Source organism: Lutra lutra, chromosome 5 (genome assembly GCF_902655055.1).
Source record: "Lutra lutra chromosome 5, mLutLut1.2, whole genome shotgun sequence".
Lineage (NCBI taxonomy): Eukaryota > Metazoa > Chordata > Mammalia > Carnivora > Mustelidae > Lutra > Lutra lutra.
Window position 1 is genome coordinate 87380695 of NC_062282.1, and position 25373 is coordinate 87406067.

General features: G+C 42.1%; 1 long non-coding RNA gene across 1 annotated transcript; it reads right to left on the reverse strand.

Annotated features, from left to right (window-relative positions):
- Window positions 1-668: 668 nt before the first annotated feature.
- Window positions 669-25148, reverse strand: LOC125101063 (uncharacterized). The gene is made up of 3 exons (XR_007127752.1): window positions 24974-25148; window positions 1808-1928; window positions 669-774 (listed from the first exon to the last, which is right to left on the reverse strand). It is a non-coding gene; the product is annotated as an uncharacterized LOC125101063 (long non-coding RNA).
- Between the last annotated feature and the right edge of the window lie 225 nt (window positions 25149-25373).

Here is a 25373-nt window from a genome sequence, read left to right on the forward strand (position 1 = left end):
CCCTCCATAGCACAACAGGAAGGTCATAACCTCTCATTAGCACAGGGTCCTTCCATCTCTCCACCAAAATTATGTCCAGTTGTTCTCACTTTTCCCATCATCAGTTATGAGGATGTGGAGATTTTTGTTACATTTGGCAATGCTCACTAGGCTTTCTCTTCCTTTCACTGTTAAAACTCACTTGTTAGCTCTGTCTTACTATGATTCTGATACTGTTTCCTGTGTTACCACTCTTATTCAACTTACTCTTTTTGTCCCCCAGAACCACTGCTCATGAAGACGATGGGACTAGCATGTGTGGGCAGGTTCAGAAGGCCCTGCAAAATTGACATCATGAAGTCACCTACAGAGAGCTCCCTCTCTGCTAAGAGTTCCAGGAACCAACTCTGCTGTTTGCTTGTTCAGATGGGGCTTGTGCCCCCATCCCCTACCCAGGGCACCATTAGTGGGGATTAGGAAGCATCCTCGTCCCCCATCCTTTCCCACATGCATCACAGATGTTTCTTGACAAAAACTACTGCAACCTCATGGCTGCCAGCTCTGAAGGTCCTAGGAATCCCATTCTAAAGTTCCTTCTGGACTCACTGTCCTCAATCCTCTTCCTCTTTGCATTTCCCAAGGACAACTACATTCATGCAATGAAAGCAATGTCTGTATTGTTGAAGCCATGGCTGTCTTCACACACAACACTGACCTTTCTCTTCTGGATCCTCTCACATGGGTCCTGAATATTCTGCTCCTACCTTAGCAGCAAGACTCCTGTCTCAGTTCATCCTATAGGAGAGATACAGGCATTTCCTGTTATTAGTTTTGCCCAGAAGTGTTTTGAACCTCTAAGAAAAAAATCCTTTTCCTCTTGTATAAACAAAAATGCCATGCTTGACCACCCAGGAAAATCGTGACATGTCTCTCCTAAGGAAATGAGACCCTGCCTCCATCAGGTGCTCCCTTAGAAGGCTTATTCACTGATGCAGACTCCCTCCAGCTATGAGAATTTGTCAACCTTTACTTTGTTTGCTTACGTTACAGGAATAGCAGACTTAACTTGGTTCCCAAGTTATGAAATTCTGTGATAATATGAAACACCTTTTTTTTTTTTCGAAGTATACATACATTTCCTCCTAGAAATGCTGATACACATCCATGCGAACTTTATCCATTTGAAAACCAATGCTATAAAATGTCAGGGGAACAAAGGGAAGGTGTGAAGGCCACACAAAGAACAATTCTGTGGGACCCAGAGAAAAAAAGAAGAGAGTCCCATCATGAAACTACCTTTTTGAATGATTTTCTGGCCAAACAGTGTTCTCAGAAATGGTTATATGTTCTGTCTCTACCTGTACACCATACCCATTAGGTTAGAAATGGCACATCCCTGCATGTTATACAATATATTACCCAAATGAAAATAGTTTTCACCCCAACTCCAGGAAAGTCCTCTTTTATAAATTTCTTATTTCTCATGCAATGTGTTCAATATATGATGCTCTCCTATACCAGGTTCATCAATTTTGTCAACTGCCTTTAGTAGAGAAGCAATTCAAAGACCCCTCAATCCACACAGCCTGGCTACAGGCATATGTATGAATTCAGAGCCCTCAGCTAGGAGCAAGGAAGGTCTATATGTATGTATTTGGGGTATGGGATGTGGGACCTGGTGGAATCCCAGAGATCACAGGTTGTAGGGCTCTCTTTGAACATGATCATTTTTAAACTTTGCCTCTCCCTGAGCAATAATCAGGTCACAGACACAACATAATCCCTGTGATATGACAACTCCATAGACACATGTGTAAGGGATCATTACCCAGGCTGGTCATCTCTGCATGATCTAATCTGCCTTGGCCCCATAAAGCATCAAGTGTATAGTTTAACACAGCTGGACCTGCTCTTCAGAAACACATTGCAGTGGTTAAGGTTGTGCTTACCTGAAAGAAAAGAGGAAAAAGAGATGGTATTAATGGCTCCCTTTCACGTCAACAGGATTTAATGAAAAAGGAACAGAGGGCTTAGTCATTTTTTAATGCCCCCAAACCTTACCATGTATCCAGGATATTCTGGGTTCTATTTAGTATTTGTTTTGAGTTTTGTTTATGTTAGTAATAGACCAAGTAAAAGTTGAGTAAATCACATGCATTAAAATCCTGAAAACCTTTCCCAACCTAAAAACAGTCAGTAACTTTTAGCCTACATTTTACATGAGGAAAAACATATGTTTCAATGAACTGTCCCAAATTCTTAGACAAATCAGAGATAAGAAGCTCCCACCAGCAACTTTAGTGTCACTGGCCCAATTTAGCAGTTTGGGCCTTGGCAGCAGTCCCACTGACAGGACAGAGGACTCTTTGGGACTCTTTGGGAAGACAGGCGATTTGAAATGCGAGTGTTATTTATAAATTATCTCCAGATGGTCCAGTTCCTACAATTCCTAAATTGCTCAGATTTTCAGAGTGGAAACTTTAATCATAGACATTTGAGGTTGATTTGGTCTAAACTGGGGACAATTTTGAGAACTCAAATGACAAAAAGAAGGCAAAAGAGTCTCTCCTGAGACTGCTCGGGAGACTTGCCCTTGCTTGTGGTATCTTAATCACCATTTGCATTCTTGCTTTACAGTTCACAAAGCCCTTTTCTCACACTCTCTGAGAGGCCTTGCCCTTTGCACCTGGGAGGAACTGCTGAAAATATTCTAGCGAAGGAACCAAACTGAATAGTAAATTTACTGTTAGAGCCTCTCTCTCCCTCTCTCTCTCTCTCTCTCTCTCTCTCTCTCTCTAGCTTAGGATAGGTATTAGAATTCCAATGCTATCTGTTTCTCTTAAGTACTTCCCCATATCCGGAGCTGGGTCTGATTTATACTTGGCCATCTCCACTGCTCTCTCCCTACACCACTTTCCCTCCACTTCCTCTTTTCATTCCTCCCTCTCTCAATCCCTTCTCCTTCCCTTCTCTTCCTTCCTTCCTTTCTCCCTCCTATCCTTCCATTGTTCTTTCCATTATTTCTTCTATTTATCCAATAATTTTTTATTAAACCCTTACTATGTGCCAGGCATGGGGTTAGGTGCTAATCAGAGGTCAAAACACACTTTCTTCAGATGCCAGATGACAAAAAAATAGGACCTGCGTCTTCCCTCATCATAGAGCTTTGTAGAATCACATAAATTCCAGCACATGAGAGTCCATGTGTGCAAAAGGGAAAAACCTTACCATATCTACTTCTACCAATGATGAATTCAAGACTCTGAGAAAAGATGATTTGCCCAAGATTACAAAACTACAAATGAAGGGAGGGAGCTCTTTTAAGTGTCCAGACACACTGGCCATGATTCTTTTGTGTATATTTTTGGTTTAGCTGAGGAAGAAAGAAGAAACAGAGGGATGGTCATGTGTTACCAGGCCTATTCAATGGACCACAGCTGAAGGAATGGCTTTGAATCACAGGCAATAGTGGGCTCAAAGCAGGCATTTAGACTTTAGAATAAGTGATCCAGTGGGTCATAAAGAAGGGATGTTCATTATTGCGCAGGTTTATTGACTTGTAAAGATAAAATACCTAAAAACTGGACAAGAACAGTTTACCTAAAGAAAAGATGACTGAGATAACAAGGAAATCATAGGAATATAGGTAATACAGCTATGTTATTCATTGGAAGGCTAACGGCTGGCATTATACATGCTTGTATAATTGGTTTACAAATTAATTCTCTAGGAAGAATAATACAGTGGTTATTCTAGCAATGATGATTGCCACAGATACAAGAATGCAATAATGAAGAAAGTAGGACAAAGAGAGGTAGCCCAGGGGCTTTCAAACTCTAGCACACTTCAAAATTACCTAGAAGGCTTGTTAAGACATGCATCAATACATAGGCTCACTCTCAGAGTTTCTGATTTAGTAGGTGTGTGGTGGGGCCTGAGAATTTGCCTTTCTAGTAAGTTTGCAGGTGGAAATTGATGTTTCCCCTCCATCTGGGAGCACAGAGTTAGAGACCTGCTTGGGGAAGAGCATGAAAGGGCATGGCATAGGCCAAGATGGGTGCAAGAGGCACAAGGCTGAATGTTGTGGGTATCAGGTGTCAGGGACTTTGAAAAAGGATGTGAATGAGGTCTTAGAGAACTATGAGAGCCAAGAAAAAGAAGAGAAGGGAAGAGAAGGGTGGGGAGGGAACAGGAAGGGAAGGAAGAAAAAGAAAGAAAGAAAGAAAAAAGAGAAGAGAAGAAAAGAGAGGGGGAGGGGGGAAAAGGGAGGGAGGAAAGAAGGAAGGAAAAATTTTCTAAAGCAAGAGAGAGACATTAAATGTTTTGATAAGAAGCATAGTGGATGTCACAACCTGTGTTTCAGAAAGATAACTAGTGACAACATAGGTGAGGGGTTTGGGTCTCTGTGAAAGCAGAAAAATTTGGGCAGAATCTGTGGATATTCTGCATAATTTCATAATACAGTAAACCAAGAGCTAAATTAAGTGAAATGATACAAAATAAATGGATTTTTTTAAAAAACCCAGTATTATAATCTAATGATATAATGCTATTGGTTTATTATTAAAATGTATTTTTAATTTAAGCTATATATATACTTTTTATTAAGATTTTAGGAATTACAAAAAAGGAGAGAAAAAAATCAGTCATCCATATTCCCACCAACTCTACACAACCTCTAGTAATTTTTTTAAAGATTTATTTCTTTTTAAGTTTATTTAGGGGCACCTGGGTGGTTCAGTTGTTAAGCATCTGCCTTCAGCTCAGGTCATGATCTCAGGGTCCTGGGATCCAGCCCTGCGTCAGGCTCCCTGCTCAGCGGGAAGCCTGCTTTTCCTCTCCCACTCCCCTGCTGGTGTTCCTGCTCTCACTATCTCTCTCTCTGTCAAATAAATAAATAGAATCTTTAAAAAAAAAGAGAGAGAGAGACAGAGAGACAGAGAGAGTTTATTTATTTTTTTAGGCATCTCTACTTCCAATGTGGGGCTTGAACTCAAGACCCTAAAATCAAGAGTCACATGTTCTTCCAACAGAACAGGCCAGGCACCCCAACCCCAACTAGTGATTTTTTTAGTGTATTATCTCTATTGTCTCTTCATCTTTTTTTTATGCCCGAGTATTTTCCTGTGTTGTGACCACACTATAGATAAAAGTTTTTTCCTACCTTATTGTATACACATTATTTTCTTAAGTCATTGTAAGCTTCAACACAACAATAGCCAAACACATATGCTATAGCAGATACTGCTGTTTACCTGTCTAATAGTCCTACTCCAGATTTTCCCTGGTGGCTGAATCCAGTAGTTTTTGGTCCACACCTCCCTTACGTGATGTAAGTAAATCTTCATTAATACAGAACAGTCAAGGTAGTTCTCTCTTACTGGTAACTGGCATGATGGCTGTCTTTCAGACAGTGGCAATGTTTTTTACATTGACAAAGCTCTCCATGACTGAGGCAGTTTGAAAAATGGACCCAAGAGCTATCAGGTCCTAATCCTTGGACCTGTAAATGTCACCTTATTTGGAAAATGGGTCTTTCCAGATGTGATTAAGTTAAGGATCCTGCTGAATTATCTGGGTGGCCCTAAATGCCATCATCAGCATCCTTATAAGAGAGAGAGCTTCCACAGCACAAATCCACAAGCCAAAAATGGACTACCAGAGCGAAGACAGTATGGTCCCGCACAAAGCGAATTTGAAAAGTTCCACATTAGGGGTGCCTGGGTGGCTCAGAGGGTTAAAGCCTCTGCCTTTGGCTCGGGTCATGATCTCAGTGTCCTGGGATAGAGCCCTACATCAGGCTCTCTGCTCAGCAGGGAGCCCACTTGCCTTCCCCTCTCTCTGCCTGCCTCTCTGCCTACTTGTGATCTCTGTCTGTCAAATAAATAAATAAAATCTTAAAAAAGAAAAAAGTTCCACATTAAAAGAGAGAGAGAGAGGCAAAAGGAGATTTCACACAGGTACACAAGGGAGAAGGTGATATGAAAATAGAGCAGCGACAGTTGAAGACTCAACTGAGGTGGCCACATGCCAAGGAATGTCAACAGCCACCAAATGGAAGAGACAAGGAATGGATTCCCCCCTAGAATCTCCAGAGAGAGCACAGCCCTATCAATGCCTGAATTTCAGGCTAGTGATACTGATTATGGACTTGTGGACTCCAGAACTGTGACAGAATAAATTTCCATTGTTTTATATCACCAAGTTTGATGTCATAAGAGCTGCAGACAACTAACACAGTGACCTACTCCAAATCCTTCTTGAAATGTTATGCCCCAGTTCTGGTCAATAAGACATGGTCTATGAAATGGAAGGCTCTTCTTGGAAAGATTTTTCTTGCTCTTAGAAAAAGAGATGGGGGAGGGTTGGTAGTCTAACTTTTCTACTGGATGTTGTTCCCTCTACTTATAACATTAGAACTGTGGCAGCCATCTTGTGACTTGAGGCAGGTCAGCCTGAGAATAAGCCAATGAGCCAAAGGTAGGAAAGTAGAAAGAGAAAAAACCTTGGGCCTTTGATAACATCATCAAACTGCTTTACTTAACCAGCCCTGGGACTTTCCTATTATGAGGTTTCTTCTTACTCAAGATAATGTGTATTTTAAGCTATCTTTAGTTGGGTTTTTCCTTACTTTCAGCTGCAAGCAACATACCAGATGCATGAATGAAACGGATTATACCATAATTAAGAAAATGGTAAACTATGGGCCTGAAAACTACTTCCCGGCTTCATAAATAAAGTTTTATAGGAACACAGTCTCACTCATAGACTGCTATCGTCTTCTGCACTATAATAATAAAACTGAACAGTTGTGATGGAGATCAAATGGCCCACAAGCTTAAAATTATGCTATCAGGCCCTATAAAGGAAGTTTGCAAACTCTTGCCATTCTTGAATGCATCCATTCCTTTATTGTTACATATAGTTTTTCCAGTTTCTCTGAAAACTGTCTTCTTTACATAAAGTTTGTAAAATTGACCATATTCCTGCATATACACCAAATACTATACAGAGAGAAAGGGTTCAATAAGAAAATAAATAACACACTCATGGAAACAATTTACAATCATCTCCCACTTCATCTGTGATCTTACCAGCGCTGGCCAAGTTATGATCCACACCTGACACTGCCTTTTCAACATATAAATAAGTACAGGTGATTACAATAACTAATTCAAAACTGCAGCCTAATCTAAAAGAAAAGCAAGGGAAAAAAGGTTTTCTTTCACTTTTTAAAGTTTAAATTAGCCAAACTAAACTTCCTCCAGGGCTGAATGGTGTTGGTGGGATGTACATCACTGTGAATGTTACTACAGCTGAGAGAGAAGGGCCCAAGCAGTCTCCCGTAGGCCAGCCTGAAGCATCCCGAGCCCCAGAGAAAGCTACTGTTCAGTGACTAAGGCAGGGCTCAAAGCTTGTCATGTAAATAGAGCCAATTGTATATTTTAATTGATGTTTTGACTCCTTGCCACATTTGCTCCCTCTCTAAGAAGAAAAAGATCATTTCTTTTTAGCAAGTTCCCCACAATGCACTGCACTCTGAAGGCACCTTCCTTTAAATGATCTGCGTGGCAGACAGTCCTGCAGTTCAATCTGTGGCTGCACACAAGCAGGTTGCAGGAGGGAGTCACTGACCAAATAACCTTTTGAACTTTGTGGGAAGGTCAAGCTGTAGCTGCCCCAGCCAAACATTTCTACTTGCTTCCTTAGCAGCTGCTCAGGAGGCTCTCTTTGGGTGCAGGAAAAGCAAAATATATGCATCTTCTAAGTTCTTCTGGGGGCTTGCAGGATACCCCCTAGGGCAAAACGCAAATAAACGGGCAAGGTGCATAATCTGAATAATCTCTGAGGATGAGCCAAGCCTTGTCCTTTTGTCAGGAGGAATCATCTAGAACGAGTCTGGTATCCTGGAGAGGATCCAGAGTAAACAGCCCCTGAAAGCAATGCTCTATAAATGCCCAGGATCTGGCTGTGCTCTAACATACACACAACACTCACTCACTGGCTCACTCACTCACTCACTCACTCACACAATGCAATGTGCAGCAAAAACACTACCACCAAATCCTCAGGAAAACAACCAGAAAACCGTTGGCTGCAGCCTGCCAGACTCAAAGAAAGGACAATCAGAGGCAGAAAGTTTCAAGTCCATGAATATTCAACAAGAATCAATGGAAGTACTTTTGGAAAGCTCGATTGGCACTTCCAGCCTATTCCGCAGTTACCTTCTTTCCAAAACATCTGATAGGGAAGCTTCTACTTCCTTTCCCAAAGAATGCTGGACGTGTGCTACATTTTCCATATCAACCGTGCAAAACAATGACCACCCCCCACCCCTGGCCCCATTTCTTAACTAAGATACTAAATCTGGGGACGCCTGGGTGGCTCAGTGGGTTAAAGCCTCTGCCTTCAGCTCAGGTCATGATCCCAGAGTCCTGGGATCGAGCCCCGCATCGGGCTCTCTGCTCCACGGGGAGCCTGCTTCCTCCTCTCTCTGCCTGCCTCTCTGCCTGCTTGTGATCTCTGTCTGTCAAATAAATAAAAATCTTAAAAAAAAAAAAAGATACTAAATTTGTGACTGAGGAAGCATGAATTTTATTGAAGGTTTTTAGCTCTTATAAGATTTAAAATAATAATGACAGTTAGTAAATAAGTAGATAAAAATTTTTATTTAAGATGTTGGATACGAGCAATTAAAACTTGAGCATTTTGCCTTTTAGAACTTCAAAAGGTTTGACACATGTAGTCTGCTGGCTCACACAGATTTCAATATAGAGCCCTATCCAATGAGCAGGGATAGGGGTTCTGTATTTGACAGCAATGGAGACTCAGAGTGAATAAACAACTTAGGAAGGTTGCACTGTTTCCTTTTACCCAGGTTTATGATCATTATTAAAATCATCTATGCTTCCAAATAAACATAAAAACAGAGAAATTTAAAAAATTGCTCTTATAATTAAAAACCAGAACAGAACAGAACAAACTCTGAACCGAGGAAAAGGGCGTGTTTAGCCTGAAAGGGCAGGTTTTACTGGCAGGCAGATGTAGTACACAACTAGCTGGGGCATCAGAAAAGCTACCTGGCCCTCTCAGTCTCATATGATCATCTGTAAAACAGGCACAACAATATCTATGTTGCAGGATTGTTATGAGAATCAGAGACAAAATATTCAAAATATTCAAAGCCTCTGGAATACGGTGGAACCATAATAAATGGTAACTATTCACATTTGGAATATTTTCTTTCAAGGGGGCATTAAGGTATCGGTTATTTGGATTTTATATGTAATCAAAAATACTTTTTATATACAATGTTCTATCACATTTACAGACATATACTCTTTATACCCAAACACTTTACAGACATACACTGCAGAATAGAAAGTGCATATACCCTCTTCCACCTTAACAATTCCCATTGTCAAACATACATGTGGTTTCCCATCTCCACTCCTACAAATAACGCTGTGATTAAAATCTTCATGCTAAAGCTTCATCTGCATTGAATTCTTGGGATCAATTTCCAGAAGTAGATTACTAAGTCAACAGCCAACGATCCTTGGGTCCTAGTTGCTTTCTAAAAGGGTTATAGCAATGCTCACAAGCAAAAAGCAGTTGAGAAGAGGGTCTGCACTCTAACTACTCTCTGCCTTCATCACCCTGGGAATCTGTGAAAATGTGATCACAAAGAGAACAACTTCTGGTTTTGACTTCTATTTCCTTGATTGCTAGTGCAGTTGCAGTTTTCCAAATATTTCTTAAGTTGATTTGCAAATTGTTCTTTTCCTTTCTCATGTTTAAAGCCTTAATGTTTTTCCTACAGATTTGTATGATTTCCTTACTTACATGAAAAATGTTAACCTTGCTGAGTGCACCTCAACAAAACAGGTAGGGAAAAAGGCAGAAATGACCGTAAGAGAAAGACAATATTACAGATCAATAACGAACCTCCTGTGTTCTCAGTAGAACCGGGTCTCATGATTTCTTCAACTCTCTGAAGCTGTACAGCATCCAGAAAGTAAGAAAACAAGAAGACAACCAAGTCACTAATATGTTTTGAATACTAAATGTGACTCTTCAATCTTTTACGCACCAAATATTTATTGAGCAACAATTCCATGTCAAGCTTTGTTCTAAGTGCCAGGGATACTACAATGAAGAAAAGAGACAGGGTCTTCACTTTCATGAAACTTATTTATTGAATGTTTCTTAAATGTCAAGAGTATTTCCAGAGGCCTTCTCCTCTCTGGCATCAAGAACTCTACGTGGTAAATATAATTATTTCTGTTTTTCAAATAAGAACACTAAATCTCAGATAGGTTGGTGTATTTGAAAACACCAGCAGCAGACAGCAAGTAGTTCAGTGTTAGAGTAAGGCTGTGAACCCAGGCACAGAGGATCTAAAGCCCACATGGTTTTCACATTCCTAATAAAAAAGATAAAACCCCAAGTACATGCAGTCCTTGCACTGTTGTGCAGTATTGTAAAAATGACATGCAGACTGAAACTGTGCAAAATGATCTTAAGAAACACTGGGGAAAATTACAATTGGTCCATGACCTTTAGAAATGTTTGTCAAAATATTAAAAACACTCTCACTGTCAGTTATAAATGTATAGGGAAATGAAAAAATAGTAAAACAAATATTTAGCAACTATAATTTAATTAATTGGAGATACTGAGAATTAAAGTATTTTTATTTCTTGTAAAAATTTATCTAGGGTAATTAGAGTAGTGCCTGCCTTCTTGTCATATAACTTACAATATAGAGCAAGTACCTTTTCCATGCCTTGGTAAATTGTCAGTCTCCTTTCTAAATTTGGGTCAGCTTCACCATGTTGTGCTTTGTACTTTTAATGCTGTGAAATATCTATGTGTCCCTTTGATATGATTATTTTTTGCTGGCATCATGTCCTCTTGGACATCTTCACTGTTTTATAATTTTCCTCATTTATGGTGGTAAGGTCACTTCTACTAAGTTCCTTTGGCTGCCTATCTTGAATCTTTAAAATGGCTCCAAGGGGGGCGCCTGAGTGGCTCAGTGGGTTAAGCCTCTGCTTTCGGCTCAGGTCCTGATCTCAGGGTCCTGGGATCGAGCCCCACATTGGACTCTCTGCTTAGCCGGGAGCCTGGTTGCCTGTCTCTCTGCCTACTTATGATCTCTGTCTGTCAAATAAATAAAATCTTTAAAAAAATAAAATAAAATAAAATAAAATAAAATGGCTCCAAGGTTAACCTTCCCAGGCTCAGTTATATTTCCTAAAATCCATTTACATTCAATTTGAATTTTACTTCCTACCTTATCACTTTTCCTTTCTTTTTTCTTTTCCATTTTTGTTAGCCAATTCATTTCACTGATTATCTTGTAAATTGTCACATGGGTTATCACTGAAGACAAGAAGGCAACACAATTATACAGTTTGCTGTCTGTGGGTAAATTGAATAACAGATGTACAGTGACCAATCACCAACTGAGTTTGAAAGAAGTGACATAATTGGTAAATAACTAATCATAACGCACATATTTAAGAAGTGATTTGTATACTGACAAATTAGCAACTAAGTTCATACTCTTTGTCACTACTCACAGTTCATATGCCACGGTAACTGAAATTTTAACTGTGTTGTTGGAGGGGACTGCTTTTATTTTACTAAAGTAACTGAACTGTAGTGACTGAAATGCACATATACTGAATCCTGCAAAATGAGGATTATCTGTGTTGTCTTTGGGCCTCTTGGAACTGGGTCTTACATAAATGTAAGTGAAATGATAGCATATTTTTAAAAAAGGCAATATTGATTTTATCTCTCCAGGCTGTCCCTGTCCCAACAACATATGTAAAATAGTAGGGTGTGGCCACAGAGAGCACTATTGTTTAATCATTCAGTTGAAAACCCAGCCCACATACCTTCACTCCTCACTCCAATGGATCTGCTTTTCTAGGATAATTCCATCTAGTTCACAAAGCATAGTGAAGATATTTCCTGTCTTCATGAAAAACACTTCCATCCTCTCCGTGCCCCAGGGAGGAAATGGAAAGAGAATGCTTATCCATCACAACAGGATGTAGAGCTGTGTACCTGGGACTACCCCCCATGTCTCAGATTTAATGAGCAATCATAACCCAGGCATGGATCTAAGCAATATGCCATATGTGCAGACCCCAAGAGAAATGAGAACAAGCCTGAAGGAAGTTTGGCAGGAATAGCCAGCCCCAAAGATATTGAATATTCTTTGCCACAACATTCCATTTCCTTTGTAGCCTGGTTTTCATGGGATTCTATATATGTCAGTGTAAGGCAAGGGGAAGATGGTGGTTGAGGGACAGAGGAATCTGCCTGTGTCTCAACCTGGTGCAGACGTAACTGTTAAAGTAAGAAGAGGGACATCAGGAGATGCAGGTGCATGAAAAGGATCAGAGTTCATCCTAAGACCACTGTAATTGGACAGAAGTGTTTATAGTAAAGGGCAAGTATCTTAGTTGGGGTTTCCTAGAGGCTGATCCTGAGGAGTAGTTAATTCGAGTGGTAATGTCAGGAAGATCAGGAGAGTGGGAAAATGACCAATGGAAAGCAAGGAAGCAATACAGAATATGCCAATGAGCAGGTCGCTAGTGTGAGGAGTCAGGACTCAGTTGTCCTGGGATCTCTGTGGGGTGATAGGAAAATACCTCAGAGTTGTTGCACCCAAGGAACAAGAAAGCTGTTGAGGACCGTTCAACCTCCTGGCTAAGGGCTGCTTGCTATCTTGCAACTTCTAAGCATGTAGGGTTGGCCTTGCATGCAGCAGAGCATACCCTTAGAGACCAAAGAAAGCCTGGAGGTAGACAGTCACAAATTTGCACAGTATAAAACCATCGTACAGTATAAAATCATCTGGAGTTTACAAAGTGGTAAGTGTGAACACGGGTAAGGCATCAACAGTGTCTGCTATTGGGTTATAACTATGGTCTAGGTGTTGTTCTAAGCACTGTGCATGTATTAACTCTTTCATACATGTAAGCTGATAGCAAGACAACAAGGTAGGTACTATTATCATCTTTTTATAGATTAGGCACAGAGAGGTTAAGTAACTGCCCAAGCTCAGTGGCTAGCAAGTGGCAGAGGAAAAATTATAAACCATGCAGTAAGCCTCCATGTAACTGCTATACCATACTACCAACACCCACTGCAATGCATGCTTGACCTTCTCTACTCCCTTTGTTTTTCTACAAACTCTCTTAGATGCTTAAGATATACTGTACGGCTATGGAACAACTTCATTTTTAAACAAGATAACAGAAGAACATTTAGGGGAGCAAGACACTTTATCCCCAACATAATAAAGTACCAGCCAACTCCGGATAGGATACCTGAGCTTCCAGGTAGGAAAGAAACACTCTTCTCTTATTTAAGCCACTGTGTTTGGGAATCTTGTCATTACAATGGCCCAAATCCATATCCTAATTAACACAGAGAATAATGCTGAAGCTTTAGTTACAGCTCCCAGACACCAAACACAAAAGAAGATATGTGGAACCAGCCCTGCCACAACACTAAGAGGAGGTGCTGAGTTAGCATCTGTATACCTGCTTTCCCGCCCCAGTTGTGCATGTTTCTTCTCTTGCTTTGAGTAAAGAAAGGCTCAGCCTCTTCTAGAATTTCCTTTCCTTGTACGGTGAGCTGGTACAAGAGACAACATGATTGAGTCTTCTTTGGCTCCTCCACAAGTCACTGCTTGATTTTGAGTCTGACTTACTAAACCAGTCCTGAGGTCTCAGCGCCCAGAGCTGTCAGCAAACCTCCTACTCCTTGTTTTTGTTGGCTTGTGTCACTGTGACACGCTGGAGGTATCTACTAAAGCTGTTTACTGGCTTAATTTAAAAACACCTCAAGGTGTTCTTAAAATTCTGCTTTGAGCAGCAATATGGAATGAGGCAAGAAAATAATGGTGATAAAGAGAATATAACAAAATTGTGTTGAAATCACATGGAAGAGCAAGAAGGAACTTTTGAAAAGTGATGTTATTTAAAACCACTCTCTCTCACAAGCACATGTATGCATATACATATTCAAAAATACACATATATGAATATGTACACACATATATAACTTCAGGAGATCTTACCGATTTTATGGAGCTCAGCCATCCATACCACACACCATGTCTCAGGCTATGTGCAACTCCATAGCATATTCTTCTAGGTTAAGTAAACAACTAAAAAACAGACTAAAAATATTACTTTGATGTGCTTGAAAAATAGTAGCATCTAAAATCCGATTCCTGTTGCAAGAGCCACCACATATGCATCCCTGCTGACTTCTGTAGGGTCAAGGACCATCTGAGAGTGAGATATGGGCAGAACCAGACTATACAAAGTAGAGGCTAAAAACCTGCTGACGGAGAATCACGAGCTGTCCAGGTTAGAAAACCATCTGTCCAATCTCCAGGAAACAGGCTCAAAGAGAAGATCACACCCTAGCCAGCAGCAGAGTCAGGGCCCAGATCTCTTCTCTTCAACATTCCACAATACTTTCTGGTCTCCCTGTTCTATACCTGTACTTTATGATGGAACACTGCAATGCCACATGAGAGGGAAAGTCCTGAGACACAATCCCTTTCTCTCCACCACCCTCATATTGCCTTATCATGCTGCCTTGCCACCTGCCTTACCCACCTCTGACCCATAGGGCCTGGCCACCCATCTTGGTCCTTGTAGGTTGGGATCAGCAAGAAGAGGAAGTTAAAAGGGAAGTCAGGAGAGGAGTGGGGCATGCTCTTTGCAAGTGGGGAGGCTCAAGTAACAATGACAGGAGTGGTCCTGAAACCCAAGAGCAACATCCAGGTGTCCATGTCCCTCCATATGCTGACACACAGACTCTTTGTCTCGGATTGAAGCTTTCAGCACTAAAACCTACTGTCTCTGTCATCTTTTCCCCACAAGTTGAAGGAACACTTGTGGGGAAGAAAGAAGTGTTCTTAAGAATCACCTGAATGGAGGCTTATAACCCAAGCTTCCTGGGTTTTGTTCTTTCTCTGGAGTTACTCTGTAGGAGAGGAGCTTGCTGGAACCAAGGCACTGACATTTTCCAGCCCCTAAGTAGGCACAAATTGTCTTGTCAGAGTGACCCACAAAATGCCAATATTGATGGGACAGTTCTTTCTTTCTACTTGGAAAAGAAAGGACTTGTCCCTGATATGCTAGAAAGGGAGAAGGCAGGAGAGTGGACAGTCCAAGGCACATGTTAATAGCAGTAATGGCATCCAGCCCTCACCCCAGCAGCATTTCTCAATGTAACATTTAATCATTGCTTTAAAAGTTACTACAATTCCACAAAACATTTAGGAAAATATGATCATGATTATCCTTCAGTAGTGGTTCTAGCTTACAACTTTAAAATACAATCACATGGAAGTAGGCCCCGCAAAAGACCAAAAATGGAAGAAACTAACATGTTGCACTTTAGCACTGGTCTATATCTACTTTTGATTAATCTAAATATGTTTTAAAGCACTCAGGGGGAACCAAAGATGTGTAATGTTTATACTACCACACCCCTAAATCTGATTCTCAGCTCTGGGTCACTAGGTTGATTGATATTACTCAACTCAGGCATACTTGGAAAATAAAGCTAAAGGACTGACTAATTTGGAAGATATAAAATGGATCCTTATATGTGAGCAAGTCTAAATTTTGTTCAATAACTATAAAAAGGGGAAAATTAAAGAATCCTAACATTCCCATGTGCTAGGTACTATTATTAGTCCCATTTTATAAACTGGGTTTATTTTAAACTGGTCCAGCCTGGTTTGGTACTGCCTTGAGGCCACTGAGGTACTTACATGGCACAGTCAAGAGGCGACCCAAGAAAGTCTGACTCTGGACTGTATGCTCCTAACCCATATGCTATATTGTCTCTCAGTGCTTAGAATATTCTTAAATGTAGCATTTTTGAGATGTGTTCATTCATATATATTTAGTGATGGTGTGTCTATGATAAGCATTTCACACTAGTTGCTAAGGATACAAATAGTTGAAAATGACCAGATTCCTCTTCTTTGGAGTTTACATTCTAAATGCTTAGAATTAGGCTTGCATAAAACAAAGAATAATTGTAGAAATAAAATTAATGTAAGTTGTGATAAAGGCTATGAAAAAAATTAAGACTCTAAGATATTAAATAATGGAAAGGACTCTCTTTACGTAAGTTCTCCATGGAAAGCTTGGCCAGGGATTACAAGACCAGTAGTTTATTTTGGGAAGTGATCCTGGAGAAGTGAAGTGGGGAATAGGGAAAGGAAAAGAAGGAAGGAAGAAAAGATGAAACTAGGGTAGATGTTCAAGTCGGTCACTTCTGCTGTCCATGGGGTTGATCCTGCTGGGACACTAAGGAACTGTGTAGAATGCTCCTCAAAACTGTCTACCCAAGGGACGAAAGGGAGAAGCATTGGCCCATTAGCTTCTATTGGTCCTGGGTTGTCCATTCCTGCCCACTCCCAGGCTGCACGTGTGAAGGTCCTACTGCAGCATCAGAAAAACGCTGAAGTCTCTGGAACCCTGGAGCAGAAACTGAGAGAAGCCAAGTGCAGCTGAAGCTATCAGTTGACACCTGAACAAGGCTGTTGCTACCACAATGGCTGGAATAAGAAGAGGTGGGCTGAGAGGGTCTGAGACAGGCACAAAGATGATCTGATTAGGTAGGTGGGTCAGAGTAGGCCACTGTGGAGGAGGATTCAAAGCTGAGATCAGGGAACAGAGAACTAACAATAGCAAGATCTGGGAGGAGAGCATTTCTAGGCACAGGAAACAGCATGTTAAAAGACCTTGAGAAAGAGCTTGCATCTTTCAGGAACCAAAAACTCAGGGCAGGTGTGGTAAGGAGGGGAGTGAGGCACCTAAGATGTGATAGTAAAAAGGACAGAGGCCAGATCATGCAGAACCTTGGAGGGCATGATCAGGATTATATTCTAAGTGAATATGAACTCATTAGAGGGTCATAAAAAATGTACCCTCCTAATCTCCAAGAACCACAGGTAGGAAACTGAGAAGTCATGCTACTCTGAGAAGGATAAACTGGTTGACAGTACCACCGGCCAAAGATCCATACTGGGGCCCAAAGTGAAGACTTTCTTCCAAGTTGGGACAGGGGTGATGGTTTGTCTTGGGCTATACTGCCAGGCTCAACAGGCAGGAATCCAGTCATCAAGACATTGTCATGAGAACAACTTAGAACAAAGCTGGGATGGGACCGGGAACAGGATAGATAGATATTGCCTGGGGAACTCTTAGCGGTCAGAATGCCTTAATTTCCTTTGTCTGCTGTTAGCATTCATCATCATTTTAGAAAAAAGTCTCCAGTGTCCAAGACCTGGAAGAACAAGAATTCTGAAAGGAACTCTGGGGCGCCTGAGTGGCTGGGTCAGTTAAGCAACCGACTCTTGATTTTGGCTCAGGTCATGATCTCAATGTCATGGGATCGAGCTCCCTGTGGGGCTCCATACTCAGCAGGGAGTCTGTTGGAGATTCTTTCCTCTCCCTCTGCCCTTCCCCCACTCTAAAATAAATACATTTTTAAAAAGGGAAGGGAAGGCAAGGTAAGGCAAGGCAAAGGAAGAAGGAACTCTGCACTGGGAGCTCCTCTTTGTCCTTGAGGTGCATTTTCATCCTCCCCTGAGAAGTCTTTCTGATCTCTGCTGCAATGCTGTGCTGGGCCTAAAGGAAGACATTAACGTTCTGATCCAAGCCTCAACAAAACCCCTTTCCCTTGATGTATTTGTTGAACAGGAATTGCTTGTCTGTTTATTTAAACATATTTGCCACATGATTAATGAGTAACATGAAACGCTTACACCTGGGAATCATTTAACCTGTCATTTCCATTTCCCCTTTTCTGTCTGACCTTTCTTCAGCTTATATGTACAGCACTGTATATCCTATCCTGTCTCTGTAATACCTTTTATGGTTGTGTTACTCAGAGTAGGCTAGATGTTAACAAGAGTAAAATTTCAGCAGCTTAACCAAGAGGTTTACTCTCATTGGTGTCACAGTCCCATGCAAGATTGCAGTGAAGTTCCATGCAGTCATTTAGGGATCCAGGCTCATTCCTTCTTACAGTTCCACCTTCCTCTGAGTCTTTGGAATCATCTCCATTTGGCCAGCAAAGAAGCAAAGAGAGCTTCTGGAAAAGGTGCCTGGTCTTCCGTGAGGCATGCTGACTCTGATGAGAACTAATCTCATCTCCCAGCCCTGTTTTGCCCTGATGCACAGGGATTAAGAACCACCACGAGTGGGAAATCCAAGAAGAGAGGACCTTGGATACCACTGGGTACCAGCAGCCTCCACCACAGTGATGAAAGAAAACGAAGCACCTTCTAACTTCTATGACAAATATGGAAATTGTACCTGTGCTGTATTATGTAATAAAGGGCAGGGACAAAGGCATATGCTTAACTTCCTAAAATACACAGAGCAACAATACAGAGTACTCAAGTACATTTAGGTATCTTTTTTTCTCTCCATGACCCTATAGTTGTGAAACTTCTGAGCCTGCAAAGTTTTTTTTGTTGTTTTGTTTTATTGATTTTTTTTAGTCATGGTAAACTATATATAACATAAAATGTACCATCTTAACCATTAATTGTACATCAATTAAGTGTTAAGTACAGTCACATTGTTGTGCTACTAACTTCAAAAACTCTTTCCATAACTTCAGAGTAATAAATTAACATTCAAGAAAACTAAGATCTATGTTTGTGATTCCTCACATGGAAACTGTAAACATTTCTTAAGAGTTCTGTGACAGTACTGTTATTTTAATTTAAGATCAATTTATAGTACACACTCATAATTAAAGAGTATTACTTATTCTTTTGTTTGTTTTTAATTGTGATAAAATATATGACTCTAGAACCAGCCTCAGGTGCGGCCAAAGGATCTGCATAAAGTGGAGAGGATGTACAGAGCTCCATCATTGATCAATGTCTGATACACCATTTGAATACATTCTTCCATGACTTTCTATAGTTCCTGCTTCAAAAATGATAAATTATTTGAACTGAAAGGGATCTTAACTCATCTAGTTTCTCCAAAGACCACCGTAGGTTTCTCTCACACTGCTTTGAATTCAAGTCTGTATATAATCCTTTACTGGGCTGCACCAGACTGTGGGGACAATGGAACTACCCCACACTGCAGTCATCTGAACTTTCTTCCTGTTTGTCCCATGTTTCAACTCACCTCCAAGTGCCACCCAACAGGGAGTCAAGCAAGCAGTTCCTCAGGAAGGCTCCCCATACTCCTTCTCTAGACCTCCTTTAGGAGGGTTCTTCTGGCACCCCTCACCACCACTGCCTCCATTGCTGCTACCTGGTCCCATGGACAATGCTAAGATCCATGTCCTAGGAGCCATCACCTAGGATATGCTTCACAGGCTGTGACTCTTCCTAATGGACAGGCTGTTCTTCCCTGGGATCAAACCCTGACCATGACCTGGGTATACCTACAGAGTAGGGTTCCCTTCCATAATTCCTAGAAGCTAGAGAGCCATCTTCCCATAGGACTAATCTCTACTCTATATGGTGACCCTGGAGAACAGTCACTGACTTGACCTCTCTTTCCCTCCTTCACCCCCCAGCAAGCTCCAAGTACTGAGCACAAACCTTACCCCGGTTGGCTATCTTCCCCCAAAGCAAAGAAGTTCAGGAAGAGGGTTCCCTGGGCTTCCAGCCCCATCAGTCCTTCATGCAGCCTCTGACATATCTGAGTACGAGGTTCATGTGCTTTATGGTCTTTCCTGGACATCATAAGCTCTCTGAGGACAGATGAGCTGGTGTCTTCTGTGTGCACGGCACAGAGAACACCACAGTTATTAACTGCCTGACAATGAATGAATAAAGGAACAAAGATACATACTACAGTGCCTTGGTGGCCTAACCATTCCCAGACAGGTAGGTGGTAGAGAGGTGTCATATTGTCTCTAAAACAACTATTTTGATACATATGGGTTTTTATTAATACAACTTACTATGCTTCTGATCTCTCCAAATCTGACATTTTCCATTTGACTATTAGAGGTTAATATTCAGCCGCATCATAGGATGAAAAATATGATCAGATTCCACCACAATGATTATTTATGATTTCTACTCAAATAATAAAAATATTCCTTTTGAAAAAGTTTTACCAAGATTGCTCCTGCCATGTGCTGCGGCCCAAACAACAGTGAAGAGCCTGGTAATTAGACACCTGAGTTCTTCACAATGTAGCAATGAATGATTCTTTTCTTTCTCTGTTTGCTGGTCTTTTCTATTCCTGCCTTCCATTTCACAGCTTTGTTAAACATCCAGGTCAAGGTCAGAGCAAGGAACTATTTCAGGGTGGGAGGAACTGAATTTGGCTTACACAGGGCCTCTCCCCATTGAAAACATTTTGCACCAGCCAAGGAGTCTGTTTCTAGATTCCAGCAGAGAAGAAAAACAAAAACAAAAAACAAAAAAAACAAGAGAACCTCCCTCAAGAAAATGTCAGTTTTGCTTTGTTTTGCTCCAGGCTAATCCTGTTTTGCGTTACAAGGCTGCAGTTCCTTGCACAGAGGAAAGTACTAAACCTGAACTCTAGTTCTAGCCCTCACTTCAATGCTCCTTGACCTTGTCCTGGCCACTTCATCAGCGTTGCCCTACCCCCTGCCCCATCCTGGCTCCAAACTGCCACCCTCCAGCATTCTCTCCTTACTGTAGTGTTGTGTGTAAGTGTGTAACACTAGGGGAAATTCTCTAAAACTTCAAACCCAAGTGGTCTTCATTACAAGAAGCCACTAGTACCAAAGAGCTGAAAGGGGTTTCTAGGAATGAGCCTCAAAAGTCTGGCTTCCGTACTTGTGACATTAAAAGTCTACAACTGACCTAACATGACCACTAAGGAGTGGGGACATGGGAATATACAAGAACTCACCCTTTACCTTGAAGGCATGAAAGTATCCACAAAATCTCCTACAGGAAGCCATGGGAAACCAGTCTGTGCCCAGTCCCCGCTGTAGGGATTTACTCTGGTCTCATGGGAGCCATTTGTAGCACTGGCATCCATAAGTTGTCGAAGCAAATAAGCCTGATCCTACTAGTGAGGGGAGGGGGAAAAAATCCCTTTTGGAGATGCCGGTTACAGTATATATTGTGAAAAGAAAAGCCATCCTGAGAAACAGTAGAGTCCATTTTTCTAATACTTTGTTCAGACCGTGATTACACATGGTGCTGCAGCCATGTCATTTGGGGTAGCACAGGCTTTCTTGAGAAGGCACACTCTGGAGGAGAGCAGCTGAATCAAATAGTGACTTTACCTCTTAGGCACTGTGTGACATTGAACACCCATATCGCATTCTGGGCTCAGAAGCTTCTATACAATGGAGTTCCTACATGGACCTAATTGATCATATTTTGAGACAAAAGAGAAAAAAACCTACGTAATGTTTTTAGCTCTGAGTCTGAACACCAACCACTTTATGAATGTCACCTAAGAACAATAATAATTATAATAATAGGGCTCGTGAAAAACAATGTCATAGCCCGGAACTCATGAAAAATGACCAAAAGAACTAATCCTATTAACTCCTTTTGGCCCTAAAGCATCCTAATAGATAACCTAATAGATAACCTGATAATCTATTAGGATGCCCTAAAGCATCCTAATAGATAACCTCCCACGTTATAGCTCCTATAACATGTCATTGTACTCTTTGTTTTCTTGTTTATATCCCTGCTATTCTGAATCTCCTCTCTTTCATCACTTTATCACAATATCTCTCTAGTACATCCTATAGAATCTTTGTTGAGTGAATAGAAAATCAAGTCATAAATTAACGAGTGAAACAGTAAACAAAAGAAAGAAACTCTTTAGAAGGAAAAAATTGTCTTATTAAGCCAAAGCAATTGTTTCTTACACAAATTATTTCCAGAAAAATAGCATTTTGCTTATTTATTATGAACTGTTTTCCCTTTCCCTCCTCTGTCTGTCAGGATCACCAAGCCCCAGATTCAGAGTAATTTGCCAAGAGTTATTTAAGTGCTAAATCCACGAAAGATTTTTGATGGGATGAGTCCATTTTCAACCTGGTTGTGGCCTGCAGATGTGGAAGCTAGGAATTTCTAAGTGGATAAAAGGAAAGAGAGGTCTTAACTGCACAAATGAACATCTTACTACAGAACTATCTGGGTCTTTGAGGAGTGAACACCCTCAGCTTTCTAAAGGCCTAGGAGCCAGCAGAGTGAAGCAATTCTTGCCCGGATGCGTGCTCTCATTCTGGCAGTGGGCTGTTGCAGCTCACCTCAGATGTGATGCCAGGGGGCCCAGCTCAGTTTGTAGAACGTTGTCTGATCCATCAGAACAACTGCCATAGATATACTGAAAAGTTCGAGAATCCGTTTCAGCAGTTTATCAACTAACGGCAGGCCATTATCTCAAATTGGAACTTAGGAACTTATTGAAATCATTATTCAAGCTTATTCAAATGAATCTGAGCTCCTACTAATAGGACTAGCTATATTATTTGCAAATCCAAGTACAAAATGAAAATGCAGAATCCTCTCCAAAACTTATTAAGCGTCTCAGGATGGTAACAGCAGACCAGTAACCTAAGCATGGGCAATGGCCCTGGTCAGAGGCTCTAAAACCAGCCTTGCCTGCTAATGACAACTTCGTAAGTCAAGCACCAGCTACATACAACTCCTCCACAGTAGGCCAGCTGCTGCAGCAGAATAACACAAAACTGACACCATTAAAACTGCTATGTCATCCCTCTCCAAGACGACCACACTGCCTCACAGCCTCCATCAGATGGCCAGTTTCCACTAATGGTTTCCCTTGCAAGTCTTTAGTGTTCACAAAGCAATTAAAGGGTATCAAGCGTGCCCCCTCCCCTCCAAACCTCCCACCCCGCGTGCGCGCTCACACACACACACACACACACACACACACACACACACACACTGCATCTAAAGTCCTACAGAAATACCTCCCTAATAGAGGGAGACAAACCATAAGTGACTCTTAATCTCACAAAACAAACTGAGGGTTGATGGGGGGAGGGGGGTTGGGAGGGGGGGTGGGATTATGGACATTGGGGAGGGTATGTGCTATGGTGAGTGCTGTGAAGTGTGTAAACCTGGCGATTCACAGACCTGTACCCCTGGGGATAAAAATATATTATATGTTTATAAAAAATAAAATTAAAAAAAAAGAAAAAAAGAAAAAAAAAGAAATACCTCCCTAATATTTGCAGTTGGTGTTGAATGATGTGCCTGAGTGGGGGTGTCAAGTAGAAACATCACACATCAAAGCCAAAGAAGCTAAATTCAAGGTTGCAAGCCAAAATCCCACGGAAACACTGTCAGGAGACACGCCCCCAAGTCTCTGCCTCACACAGCAAGCTGCACAAGGAAACTGCTTTCTGAATATTCCCTTCAAAACTCGGCGGGGGGGGGGGGGATAAATCCTGAAATGGCCGTAATTGCAGAGTGAAAAGAGAAGCTGAGATAACAGGCAGCAGGGGCGGAATTTCATTCTTGATGGTGGATAATTTGATAAGAAACCTGGATTTTGAGCGGCCGCACAATGGCCTATTTATCCGGCTCTCACGCACCACCCGCAGCCTGGGCTGGGAATCACGGGGGTGGCAGCCGTCCCCGGAAAACGGCGGCGCTCCGGCACAAGAAAGCCAGCTGATAAACTGATCTGCAGACAACGCTTCTTCCTTCCTGGGAAACAGCTACAAAGACAGCCAGCTGACCTCGGTCGAAAGCTGTTCCTCGGCCGAGGAGAAAGAGAGGGGCGGGAGGAGGGAGAGCGGCGGGGTAGGGGTGGGAGGAGGCAGGGAATCGCCTACCCCCACCCCCGCATCCCTGGCTTCCCAGCTTCCTTTGGCAAAAGCATCACAGGGCGTGATTCCGGCAGAGCCCAAGCTAGCATCGCTCGGGCTCCCAGTCTCTCCAAGCCGGCCAGGCGGCGGAAAGGCGTCCGCATCCCCACCCCCACCCCCTGCCCGGCTCCTCCGCCTGTCGGCGGCCGCCGATAGGCCCTTCCGGCCCGGGCTGGGAACGAGTTTGGTGGGGGGAAAGGGAACCAATTGGCAAGGCCCTCCCCGACAGTCCCCTGGGGTGGCCCCTCCCTACAGCCTGTGGTCAAAAGCAAAAAGAAACACAGACATTTGTGTCACCCTATTAAGCACACAGGGCTTTGAATGGTGCACCAGGCGCAAAAGGTTCTCATCCTCCCCTTGGCAGGGCGGCCGGGTAAATACTATAAAAAGCAGGCAGAAAGTTCCTAATATTTCCCCCTGAACTTCCCTGGAGACAAAGAACCTTAACAGTTAATTTCTTTCCTTTTCCTCTCTCTTTCTTCTTCTTTTTTTCTTTTTCATGTGATAACATCTTATTTTCATTTTTTTAAAAAGACAATTAAAAACATGGGCAGGAGGTCAGATGGAGGATTTTGAGATGCTCCAGGCACTCCCCAGGAAGTTCTGTTTTGGGGAGAGTTGACCCAGCAGCTGGTCCCTGCTGCTCTAAGATGTGTGCTTTCACTTTTTCATTCCCCAAACGATTTGGTTTTGAGTCTTGAAAGCCTTGGAAAGAACTGCCTACAGAGGGAAAGTTCTGGAAAGGGCGGTCCCCCAGAGAGCAGAAACCCAGGGGAAGAGGAACTAGCTCTGTGAACTTGGGGACCTCGGCCTGCTGGCTTGGGATGGGGGGTCTTCAGGCCTCCAGACCTCCAGGCTGCAAATGGAGTGGTCAGCTGGGAGCCAGGATGCCCTTGATCTGCTTTCCAAATTGTGCATGACTCCCAAAGGGGACTAAAGGCATGGAAGGGGTCAGATCTTTAGCTGTTTGTATGGTCTGCAGCAGAAGGCACTATTTATCATCAGTTCACCAAAGCCCTATTCCAGAGGGCTCCAAGGAGCTCACATTTCTTCCCTCCAAGGAGGATCCAGGACCCCACATTCCATCTCCTAAACTTCTCTTACTTACTCAGTACACTGCCATCAACAACATTGTCAGCCTTCTGGGCTTGAGTTCTGGAAGGAATTTCCTCCAATTTAGTGCCTGCAGGGACATGCTTTGGAAAGCAGGATAAAGTATTCCACACCTAAGGCCACCAGGTCTCTGAGTTGACTCTTCGATAAACATCCCTCATTTCCAAGGGACAGAGTTGTCTCTTCACCTAGAGGAACAAAGAAGTTGCAGTAAAGACCCCTGATGTTCTAGGGTGTTTGGGAGACCTAACTTCATTAGCCCTACTAAGTAAGGCTTTCATGACCTACCAGGAACTACCTTCTAGTGAGCCTGAAGGTCCTGGGACTCTTCCAAACCCCCCACATAATTTCCCACATCTTGAGGTTTGGTAGAGTTCACAGCAGAGAAAGATGTG